The following is a 13,026-nucleotide window of genomic DNA, read 5'->3' on the forward strand; positions in this document are numbered from 1 at the left end:
AATGATTTAGGGTCATTTCCAATCCAATTGGGATGAAATGAATGCAGCTACTGCAATTACCGTTTGCTAAGTGCAAATATGCGAGCTTGCCCTTTGACAATATCCCTGACAGTTCCCTGTATTTCCGGTAATTAAAATTTCCCTGACAATTCGCGATTTTCCTGGTCCCCCCCCCCCCCCCAGACACACTGTTTATACAACGGAGAGTTTTTTTGTTTTTTTGTTTTTTTTGTCTACAAGTATTGACCTTAGCTGTGCAAGTCTGCCACGGAAGTAATATATCTCGTTCGAACTGCTGGCAAGAATCGTGAAACTTGCTCTGGTCCCGAATGATTTAGGGTCATTTCCAATCCAATTGGGATGAAATGAATGCAGCTACTGCAATTACCGTTTGCTAAGTGCAAATATGCGAGCTTGCCCTTTGACAATATCCCTGACAGTTCCCTGTATTTCCGGTAATTAAAATTTCCCTCACAATTCGCGGTTTTCCTGGTCCCCCCCCCCCCCCCAGACACACTGTTTATACAACGGAGAGTTTTTTTGTTTTTTTTCTACAAGTATTGACCTTAGCTGTGCAAGTCTGCCACGGAAGTAATATATCTCGTTCGAACTGCTGGCAAGAATCGTGAAACTTGCTCTGGTCCCGAATGATTTAGGGTCATTTCCAATCCAATTGGGATGAAATGAATGCAGCTACTGCAATTACCGTTTGCTAAGTGCAAATATGCGAGCTTGCCCTTTGACAATATCCCTGACAGTTCCCTGTATTTCCGGTAATTAAAATTTCCCTGACAATTCGCGGTTTTCCTGGTCCCCCCCCCCCCCCCAGACACACTGTTTATACAACGGAGAGTTTTTTTTGTTTTTTTGTTTTTTTGTCTACAAGTATTGACCTTAGCTGTGCAAGTCTGCCACGGAAGTAATATATCTCGTTCGAACTGCTGGCAAGAATCGTGAAACTTGCTCTGGTCCCGAATGATTTAGGGTCATTTCCAATCCAATTGGGATGAAATGAATGCAGCTACTGCAATTACCGTTTGCTAAGTGCAAATATGCGAGCTTGCCCTTTGACAATATCCCTGACAGTTCCCTGTATTTCCGGTAATTAAAATTTCCCTCACAATTCGCGGTTTTCCTGGTCCCCCCCCCCCCCCCCCCAGACACACTGTTTATACAACGGAGAGTTTTTTTTGTTTTTTTTCTACAAGTATTGACCTTAGCTGTGCAAGTCTGCCACGGAAGTAATATATCTCGTTCGAACTGCTGGCAAGAATCGTGAAACTTGCTCTGGTCCCGAATGATTTAGGGTCATTTCCAATCCAATTGGGATGAAATGAATGCAGCTACTGCAATTACCGTTTGCTAAGTGCAAATATGCGAGCTTGCCCTTTGACAATATCCCTGACAGTTCCCTGTATTTCCGGTAATTAAAATTTCCCTGACAATTCGCGGTTTTCCTGGTCCCCCCCCCCCCCCCAGACACACTGTTTATACAACGGAGAGTTTTTTTTTGTTTTTTTGTCTACAAGTATTGACCTTAGCTGTGCAAGTCTGCCACGGAAGTAATATATCTCGTTCGAACTGCTGGCAAGAATCGTGAAACTTGCTCTGGTCCCGAATGATTTAGGGTCATTTCCAATCCAATTGGGATGAAATGAATGCAGCTACTGCAATTACCATTTACTAAGTGCAAATATGCGAGCTTGCCCTTTGACAATATCCCTGACAGTTCCCTGTATTTCCGGTAATTAAAATTTCCCTCACAATTCGCGGTTTTCCTGGTCCCCCCCCCCCCCCCCCAGACACACTGTTTATACAACGGAGAGTTTTTTTGTTTTTTTTTCTACAAGTATTGACCTTAGCTGTGCAAGTCTGCCACGGAAGTAATATATCTCGTTCGAACTGCTGGCAAGAATCGTGAAACTTGCTCTGGTCCCGAATGATTTAGGGTCATTTCCAATCCAATTGGGATGAAATGAATGCAGCTACTGCAATTACCGTTTGCTAAGTGCAAATATGCGAGCTTGCCCTTTGACAATATCCCTGACAGTTCCCTGTATTTCCGGTAATTAAAATTTCCCTGACAATTCGCGGTTTTCCTGGTCCCCCCCCCCCCCCCCCCAGACACACTGTTTATACAACGGAGAGTTTTTTTGTTTTTTTGTTTTTTTGTCTACAAGTATTGACCTTAGCTGTGCAAGTCTGCCACGGAAGTAATATATCTCGTTCGAACTGCTGGCAAGAATCGTGAAACTTGCTCTGGTCCCGAATGATTTAGGGTCATTTCCAATCCAATTGGGATGAAATGAATGCAGCTACTGCAATTACCGTTTGCTAAGTGCAAATATGCGAGCTTGCCCTTTGACAATATCCCTGACAGTTCCCTGTATTTCCGGTAATTAAAATTTCCCTGACAATTCGCGGTTTTCCTGGTCCCCCCCCCCCCCCCCCAGACACACTGTTTATACAACGGAGAGTTTTTTTGTTTTTTTTCTACAAGTATTGACCTTAGCTGTGCAAGTCTGCCACGGAAGTAATATATCTCGTTCGAACTGCTGGCAAGAATCGTGAAACTTGCTCTGGTCCCGAATGATTTAGGGTCATTTCCAATCCAATTGGGATGAAATGAATGCAGCTACTGCAATTACCATTTACTAAGTGCAAATATGCGAGCTTGCCCTTTGACAATATCCCTGACAGTTCCCTGTATTTCCGGTAATTAAAATTTCCCTCACAATTCGCGGTTTTCCTGGTCCCCCCCCCCCCCCCCCAGACACACTGTTTATACAACGGAGAGTTTTTTTGTTTTTTTTCTACAAGTATTGACCTTAGCTGTGCAAGTCTGCCACGGAAGTAATATATCTCGTTCGAACTGCTGGCAAGAATCGTGAAACTTGCTCTGGTCCCGAATGATTTAGGGTCATTTCCAATCCAATTGGGATGAAATGAATGCAGCTACTGCAATTACCGTTTGCTAAGTGCAAATATGCGAGCTTGCCCTTTGACAATATCCCTGACAGTTCCCTGTATTTCCGGTAATTAAAATTTCCCTGACAATTCGCGGTTTTCCTGGTCCCCCCCCCCCCCCCCCCCAGACACACTGTTTATACAACGGAGAGTTTTTTTGTTTTTTTGTTTTTTTGTCTACAAGTATTGACCTTAGCTGTGCAAGTCTGCCACGGAAGTAATATATCTCGTTCGAACTGCTGGCAAGAATCGTGAAACTTGCTCTGGTCCCGAATGATTTAGGGTCATTTCCAATCCAATTGGGATGAAATGAATGCAGCTACTGCAATTACCGTTTGCTAAGTGCAAATATGCGAGCTTGCCCTTTGACAATATCCCTGACAGTTCCCTGTATTTCCGGTAATTAAAATTTCCCTGACAATTCGCGGTTTTCCTGGTCCCCCCCCCCCCCCCCCCCAGACACACTGTTTATACAACGGAGAGTTTTTTTGTTTTTTTTCTACAAGTATTGACCTTAGCTGTGCAAGTCTGCCACGGAAGTAATATATCTCGTTCGAACTGCTGGCAAGAATCGTGAAACTTGCTCTGGTCCCGAATGATTTAGGGTCATTTCCAATCCAATTGGGATGAAATGAATGCAGCTACTGCAATTACCGTTTGCTAAGTGCAAATATGCGAGCTTGCCCTTTGACAATATCCCTGACAGTTCCCTGTATTTCCGGTAATTAAAATTTCCCTGACAATTCGCGGTTTTCCTGGTCCCCCCCCCCCCCCCCAGACACACTGTTTGTACAACGGAGAGTTTTTTTGTTTTTTTTCTACAAGTATTGACCTTAGCTGTGCAAGTCTGCCACGGAAGTAATATATCTCGGTCGAACTGCTGGCAAGAATCGTGAAACTTGCTCTGGTCCCGAATGATTTAGGGTCATTTCCAATCCAATTGGGATGAAATGAATGCAGCTACTGCAATTACCGTTTGCTAAGTGCAAATATGCGAGCTTGCCCTTTGACAATATCCCTGACAGTTCCCTGTATTTCCGGTAATTAAAATTTCCCTGACAATTCGCGGTTTTCCTGGTCCCCCCCCCCCCCCCCAGACACACTGTTTATACAACGGAGAGTTCTTTTGTTTTTTTTTCTACAAGTATTGACCTTAGCTGTGCAAGTCTGCCACGGAAGTAATATATCTCGTTCGAACTGCTGGCAAGAATCGTGAAACTTGCTCTGGTCCCGAATGATTTAGGGTCATTTCCAATCCAATTGGGATGAAATGAATGCAGCTACTGCAATTACCGTTTGCTAAGTGCAAATATGCGAGCTTGCCCTTTGACAATATCCCTGACAGTTCCCTGTATTTCCGGTAATTAAAATTTCCCTGACAATTCGCGGTTTTCCTGGTCCCCCCCAGACACACTGTTTATACAACGGAGAGTTTTTTTGTTTTTTTTTCTACAAGTATTGACCTTAGCTGTGCAAGTCTGCCACGGAAGTAATATATCTCGTTCGAACTGCTGGCAAGAATCGTGAAACTTGCTCTGGTCCCGAATGATTTAGGGCCATTTCCAATCCAATTGGGATGAAATGAATGCAGCTACTGCAATTACCGTTTGCTAAGTGCAAATATGCGAGCTTGCCCTTTGACAATATCCCTGACAGTTCCCTGTATTTCCGGTAATTAAAATTTCCCTGACAATTCGCGGTTTTCCTGGTCCCCCCCAGACACACTGTTTATACAACGGAGAGTTTTTTTGTTTTTTTTCTACAAGTATTGACCTTAGCTGTGCAAGTCTGCCACGGAAGTAATATATCTCGTTCGAACTGCTGGCAAGAATCGTGAAACTTGCTCTGGTCCCGAATGATTTAGGGTCATTTCCAATCCAATTGGGATGAAATGAATGCAGCTACTGCAATTACCGTTTGCTAAGTGCAAATATGCGAGCTTGCCCTTTGACAATATCCCTGACAGTTCCCTGTATTTCCGGTAATTAAAATTTCCCTGACAATTCGCGGTTTTCCTGGTCCCCCCCCCCCCCCCCCCCAGACACACTGTTTATACAACGGAGAGTTTTTTTTTTGTTTTTTTGTCTACAAGTATTCACCTTAGCTGTGCAAGTCTGCCACGGAAGTAATATATCTCGTTCGAACTGCTGGCAAGAATCGTGAAACTTGCTCTGGTCCCGAATGATTTAGGGCCATTTCCAATCCAATTGGGATGAAATGAATGCAGCTACTGCAATTACCGTTTGCTAAGTGCAAATATGCGAGCTTGCCCTTTGACAATATCCCTGACAGTTCCCTGTATTTCCGGTAATTAAAATTTCCCTGACAATTCGCGGTTTTCCTGGTCCCCCCCCCCCCCCCAGACACACTGTTTATACAACGGAGAGTTTTTTTTTGTTTTTTTGTCTACAAGTATTGACCTTAGCTGTGCAAGTCTGCCACGGAAGTAATATATCTCGTTCGAACTGCTGGCAAGAATCGTGAAACTTGCTCTGGTCCCGAATGATTTAGGGTCATTTCCAATCCAATTGGGATGAAATGAATGCAGCTACTGCAATTACCATTTACTAAGTGCAAATATGCGAGCTTGCCCTTTGACAATATCCCTGACAGTTCCCTGTATTTCCGGTAATTAAAATTTCCCTCACAATTCGCGGTTTTCCTGGTCCCCCCCCCCCCCCCCAGACACACTGTTTATACAACGGAGAGTTTTTTTGTTTTTTTTTCTACAAGTATTGACCTTAGCTGTGCAAGTCTGCCACGGAAGTAATATATCTCGTTCGAACTGCTGGCAAGAATCGTGAAACTTGCTCTGGTCCCGAATGATTTAGGGTCATTTCCAATCCAATTGGGATGAAATGAATGCAGCTACTGCAATTACCGTTTGCTAAGTGCAAATATGCGAGCTTGCCCTTTGACAATATCCCTGACAGTTCCCTGTATTTCCGGTAATTAAAATTTCCCTGACAATTCGCGGTTTTCCTGGTCCCCCCCCCCCCCCAGACACACTGTTTATACAACGGAGAGTTTTTTTGTTTTTTTGTTTTTTTGTCTACAAGTATTGACCTTAGCTGTGCAAGTCTGCCACGGAAGTAATATATCTCGTTCGAACTGCTGGCAAGAATCGTGAAACTTGCTCTGGTCCCGAATGATTTAGGGTCATTTCCAATCCAATTGGGATGAAATGAATGCAGCTACTGCAATTACCGTTTGCTAAGTGCAAATATGCGAGCTTGCCCTTTGACAATATCCCTGACAGTTCCCTGTATTTCCGGTAATTAAAATTTCCCTGACAATTCGCGGTTTTCCTGGTCCCCCCCCCCCCCCCCCAGACACACTGTTTATACAACGGAGAGTTTTTTTGTTTTTTTGTCTACAAGTATTGACCTTAGCTGTGCAAGTCTGCCACGGAAGTAATATATCTCGTTCGAACTGCTGGCAAGAATCGTGAAACTTGCTCTGGTCCCGAATGATTTAGGGTCATTTCCAATCCAATTGGGATGAAATGAATGCAGCTACTGCAATTACCGTTTGCTAAGTGCAAATATGCGAGCTTGCCCTTTGACAATATCCCTGACAGTTCCCTGTATTTCCGGTAATTAAAATTTCCCTGACAATTCGCGGTTTTCCTGGTCCCCCCCCCCCCCCCCAGACACACTGTTTATACAACGGAGAGTTTTTTTGTTTTTTTTGTCTACAAGTATTGACCTTAGCTGTGCAAGTCTGCCACGGAAGTAATATATCTCGTTCGAACTGCTGGCAAGAATCGTGAAACTTGCTCTGGTCCCGAATGATTTAGGGTCATTTCCAATCCAATTGGGATGAAATGAATGCAGCTACTGCAATTACCGTTTGCTAAGTGCAAATATGCGAGCTTGCCCTTTGACAATATCCCTGACAGTTCCCTGTATTTCCGGTAATTAAAATTTCCCTGACAATTCGCGGTTTTCCTGGTCCCCCCCCCCCCCCCCCCCAGACACACTGTTTATACAACGGAGAGTTTTTTTGTTTTTTTGTCTACAAGTATTGACCTTAGCTGTGCAAGTCTGCCACGGAAGTAATATATCTCGTTCGAACTGCTGGCAAGAATCGTGAAACTTGCTCTGGTCCCGAATGATTTAGGGCCATTTCCAATCCAATTGGGATGAAATGAATGCAGCTACTGCAATTACCATTTGCTAAGTGCAAATATGCGAGCTTGCCCTTTGACAATATCCCTGACAGTTCCCTGTATTTCCGGTAATTAAAATTTCCCTCACAATTCGCGGTTTTCCTGGTCCCCCCCCCCCCCCCCCAGACACGCTGTTTATACAACGGAGAGTTTTTTTGTTTTTTTTCTACAAGTATTGACCTTAGCTGTGCAAGTCTGCCACGGAAGTAATATATCTCGTTCGAACTGCTGGCAAGAATCGTGAAACTTGCTCTGGTCCCGAATGATTTAGGGTCATTTCCAATCCAATTGGGATGAAATGAATGCAGCTACTGCAATTACCGTTTGCTAAGTGCAAATATGCGAGCTTGCCCTTTGACAATATCCCTGACAGTTCCCTGTATTTCCGGTAATTAAAATTTCCCTGACAATTCGCGGTTTTCCTGGTCCCCCCCCCCCCCCCCCCAGACACACTGTTTATACAACGGAGAGTTTTTTTGTTTTTTTGTTTTTTTGTCTACAAGTATTGACCTTAGCTGTGCAAGTCTGCCACGGAAGTAATATATCTCGTTCGAACTGCTGGCAAGAATCGTGAAACTTGCTCTGGTCCCGAATGATTTAGGGTCATTTCCAATCCAATTGGGATGAAATGAATGCAGCTACTGCAATTACCGTTTGCTAAGTGCAAATATGCGAGCTTGCCCTTTGACAATATCCCTGACAGTTCCCTGTATTTCCGGTAATTAAAATTTCCCTGACAATTCGCGGTTTTCCTGGTCCCCCCCCCCCCCCCCCCCCAGACACACTGTTTATACAACGGAGAGTTTTTTTGTTTTTTTGTCTACAAGTATTGACCTTAGCTGTGCAAGTCTGCCACGGAAGTAATATATCTCGTTCGAACTGCTGGCAAGAATCGTGAAACTTGCTCTGGTCCCGAATGATTTAGGGTCATTTCCAATCCAATTGGGATGAAATGAATGCAGCTACTGCAATTACCGTTTGCTAAGTGCAAATATGCGAGCTTGCCCTTTGACAATATCCCTGACAGTTCCCTGTATTTCCGGTAATTAAAATTTCCCTGACAATTCGCGGTTTTCCTGGTCCCCCCCCCCCCCCCCAGACACACTGTTTATACAACGGAGAGTTTTTTTGTTTTTTTTGTCTACAAGTATTGACCTTAGCTGTGCAAGTCTGCCACGGAAGTAATATATCTCGTTCGAACTGCTGGCAAGAATCGTGAAACTTGCTCTGGTCCCGAATGATTTAGGGTCATTTCCAATCCAATTGGGATGAAATGAATGCAGCTACTGCAATTACCGTTTGCTAAGTGCAAATATGCGAGCTTGCCCTTTGACAATATCCCTGACAGTTCCCTGTATTTCCGGTAATTAAAATTTCCCTGACAATTCGCGGTTTTCCTGGTCCCCCCCCCCCCCCCCCAGACACACTGTTTATACAACGGAGAGTTTTTTTGTTTTTTTGTCTACAAGTATTGACCTTAGCTGTGCAAGTCTGCCACGGAAGTAATATATCTCGTTCGAACTGCTGGCAAGAATCGTGAAACTTGCTCTGGTCCCGAATGATTTAGGGCCATTTCCAATCCAATTGGGATGAAATGAATGCAGCTACTGCAATTACCATTTGCTAAGTGCAAATATGCGAGCTTGCCCTTTGACAATATCCCTGACAGTTCCCTGTATTTCCGGTAATTAAAATTTCCCTCACAATTCGCGGTTTTCCTGGTCCCCCCCCCCCCCCCCCCCAGACACGCTGTTTATACAACGGAGAGTTTTTTTGTTTTTTTTTCTACAAGTATTGACCTTAGCTGTGCAAGTCTGCCACGGAAGTAATATATCTCGTTCGAACTGCTGGCAAGAATCGTGAAACTTGCTCTGGTCCCGAATGATTTAGGGTCATTTCCAATCCAATTGGGATGAAATGAATGCAGCTACTGCAATTACCGTTTGCTAAGTGCAAATATGCGAGCTTGCCCTTTGACAATATCCCTGACAGTTCCCTGTATTTCCGGTAATTAAAATTTCCCTGACAATTCGCGATTTTCCTGGTCCCCCCCCCCCCCAGACACACTGTTTATACAACGGAGAGTTTTTTTGTTTTTTTGTTTTTTTTTTCTACAAGTATTGACCTTAGCTGTGCAAGTCTGCCACGGAAGTAATATATCTCGTTCGAACTGCTGGCAAGAATCGTGAAACTTGCTCTGGTCCCGAATGATTTAGGGTCATTTCCAATCCAATTGGGATGAAATGAATGCAGCTACTGCAATTACCGTTTGCTAAGTGCAAATATGCGAGCTTGCCCTTTGACAATATCCCTGACAGTTCCCTGTATTTCCGGTAATTAAAATTTCCCTGACAATTCGCGGTTTTCCTGGTCCCCCCCAGACACACTGTTTATACAACGGAGAGTTTTTTTGTTTTTTTGTCTACAAGTATTGACCTTTGCTGTGCAAGTCTGCCACGGAAGTAATATATCTCGTTCGAACTGCTGGCAAGAATCGTGAAACTTGCTCTGGTCCCGAATGACTTAGGGTCATTTCCAATCCAATTGGGATGAAAAGTGCAAATATGCTCTCAAGACCCGAATTTCCTCGCAAAATGACGCTTTCTGAACCGGCAAGGGTGAGGCACACAAATGCACCGCTGCTACACGTGGCGCTTAGCATTCGTTGAATCGAGTGATGTTTTCTAGACGAGAAAAATTCGGGTAGGACGATATCGTCGAGAGATTGGCGGAGATGGGTCGAGCGCGTGTCCTTGGACATGCTGCGCAACCTAGAGGCAACTAGGAACCGATTAAAACTGCAGAGTGGGTAAGCACACACTCTTGCAGCCCCCTCTCCATCCCGGAGTTGGTTCCTAGTCGCCTCAAGGTTGCACAGCATGCATCGTAGGCCACGCGTTCCGCTGTTTGCATTTCGTTCATGGTTGATGTTAAGCATTACCTATGGGTCGTTAGCAACACCAACAAATGTTTCAAGCCGAAAAAAGAAAAAAGATTTTAATTGTACAAAAATTAAGCTATCTTGTTTTGTTTTCATTTCCTCTTAATAAATGTACCAATTAATGCAACCTCATCGACACGTTCAGTTCATATGTTTACCCAACTGTTACGGCCAAAACGCCGATCTCGTTTTACTTCCATAGAGATACATATTACATTTGCTTTCCCGGCTGTTCTGTCCAAAAGTGTCGGCATCCCGGCGCCTCGGCGCGCCAGGCACTGGCTTCAAAGCGAAGCTAGTGGAGCAAAGCCGAACCATGCAATGCAAGTCGCACAGCACACGTAGACCACGCAGACGCCGTCTCCTTGCTGGGCTTTGTTGAGCTCTGCCACAGCTTCCCTTCTTGCCCACCTTGGAGCACTGCTCGGATGGTTTCATCTTTCTCTGGCACAAGGTGTTCCCTTATGCACGCTTCTAGTTTCTGTTCCGCTCGATTGCGTGAACCGTGCTGTTTCCGAGTATGTGCGCTTTGCGCCCATTGACAACGGCATCGCAAAAAAGGAAGGCACTCTCTTTTCAAGAGAACTTCAGACGGTTTATTATTTGTGATCTCGACTTTGGACGGAGGGTGGAGAATAAAAATCAACAATTTAAATTGAGTTGTAAATTGTGATCACACCGGTTGTGCTCTCGTAAACAAACGCTTCCCTCAAATTATCCGGATATGTTTTTATATTTATATTTCGTGACCCACACTGTGCATTTTTCCATTTAAATCCAAAAGCTACTAGACAAATAATTTCTACAAAGAAAAAAATGCAGCACTCTTAGCAAATTGGAGCATCCACTCCGCTTGGCTGTTTCGCCATATTGCCATGCGTGTCGGCGAGCGAGCGCGTGCTTGGCCGAGTGGTTCCCGCACTTGACTCTTGTGCGGTAGCCCAGGAATGTCCAATTCCTGGGAATTCCTTCCTTGAATTTCGATTTCTCGTAATTCTGAGAACCAACCGTGTTGCTTGTTCTAGGTTAGAATGTTCTACGCGCCGAATCTTCCAGGCCGATTGTCCCAGAAGCCCACGCGTGTACGAAAGGGCGAGCCGGAGTCAGTCTCGCCCCAGTGTTGGACTCTGCTCTTACGCCGTCTTCGACGCCCGCAATGCTCTGCTTTCCTGTGTTCCCTTTTTTTCATTTTTGGGCACGAGTTCGCCCCATTAAACGTCATTCGCTGCCTCATCACTTGTCATTCGTGACAATATTGTAAACAAATCAAAACGTGAAAAAAATGAAAACGAGTAATGTCGTATTGCAAGCCAATCTGGATGAAAAACAAAAAGCAAATGAAGCATGTCACACTAACTAAAAATCAAGCTGCTTTTGTTCTAAAATGGCAGGGTCTAGACCAACAAGACATTCATTGAATTATCAGATGTACAGTAATTCTTTCTTCTGTACTGTTTTGAGCGATTGGACAGATTGCTCAGTCTATCTGTCCTGTTTAAAACAAATTTAGTACCGATAAAGAACCTATGCAGCACTGAGAGTGTTGGGAATGATTTCACGGTTGTGTTGCCAGTTTTCTACGCCCCGTTGTTTACTGCACTTGTTTAAAAGATTAGTGAGGTCAAGATTAGAATTTGGCTCAATCATTTGGAATTCATTAACGTTATCTCAGGCTCTTTCAATAGAAAATATACAAATACGAATGATTAGAATTGTGTATGACCGTTATACTGGAAGGAAATATTTTTACCATAATGAAACGTTACTTGTTCGATTTGCGTTGCACAAGCTTGCTGTGCGGAGGCAACACAGAGATTTTATATTTCTTCACAAAGTTGTACACGGAGAAGTGAATTCAATTGATCTGTCGCGTTTCATAGACTTTCATGTTCCGTCAAGGGTCAGTAGGAATGTGCTAATCTTTTACCCATCTTGTATGTCATCTGTGTCTCCTTTATCGAGAATCCAATTAGCATTTAATAAGACCCATCTTGACATTTTTCTTTGTTCAAACCAGTTTATGTTTTATGTGCGAAAGTGGATGCCCTTGAATTAGCTATTGTAAGGCGGGTTCTGTATAGTCTTTCAGTTTCTGTTATCTGTTTATATTTTCATTGTGACAAGTATTTTAATGTTTGATATAGTGCTGTGTTCTAATTTTCTTTGTGTGCACCACTTCATAGACTGTAAAGTTGTTTGTGGGCACGTAAAATAAAGATTTATTATTATTATTTCCTAGCTACAATGGTTTAAATCAGATTAGTCTGGTTTAAATGCAATTTAGATCCAATGAACCAGATTTAAATCAAATAAACTTGATATAAACCAAATAAACCTAGTCGAAACCAAATACAGTAAACTTTCGTTAATTTGACCTCCACAGGACCTTGAAATTTGGCCAAAAAATCGCGCACTACAAAGAAAAAAAAAAAGAAAAATAAGAAAAAAAGAAAGAAACGAAAAAAGTAAGTTTTACGAGCTGGCTTTGGCGCCGTGCCAAAGTCGGCTCGGCGGCAAAAAGAAAAAAAAAAGGGAAGAGAGAATTCGCGAAAAAATAGTCAGAGTGCAGGCCAGCTGGTGTAAGTTGAACATGATTGTAAACCTGAGACTGGAGCAGAAAAGAGAACACAACAGAAGGTAGAAAAAGAGCAGGCAACGTCTCAAGAGAATTCGCGTTTTCCAACGCGTAGATGGACCGCACAGGATGCCACAGAGTAGCGCTTTGAGAGCGCTCGCTGAGAAAGCTTCATGCTGACTTTGGCGCCGGGCAGCCAAACCGTCGGCGACAAATGAAAAGAGAACTTAAGCGCGATCCAAACCAACGCTTCTTTTTGCGCCTGTAGGTCGTGCGGCTGCGGATGTGACGCATTTCGTGGCGTTTTTGCTGTTTCCGGGCGCGCTTTCTGAGTCAGAACCGTGCGCCTTGGTTTGGACGGGCGAAACTTCG

Source organism: Ixodes scapularis, unplaced genomic scaffold (assembly GCF_016920785.2).
Source record: "Ixodes scapularis isolate PalLabHiFi unplaced genomic scaffold, ASM1692078v2 PGA_scaffold12__126_contigs__length_90152505, whole genome shotgun sequence".
In the NCBI taxonomy this organism is placed as follows: Eukaryota; Metazoa; Arthropoda; class Arachnida; order Ixodida; family Ixodidae; genus Ixodes; species Ixodes scapularis.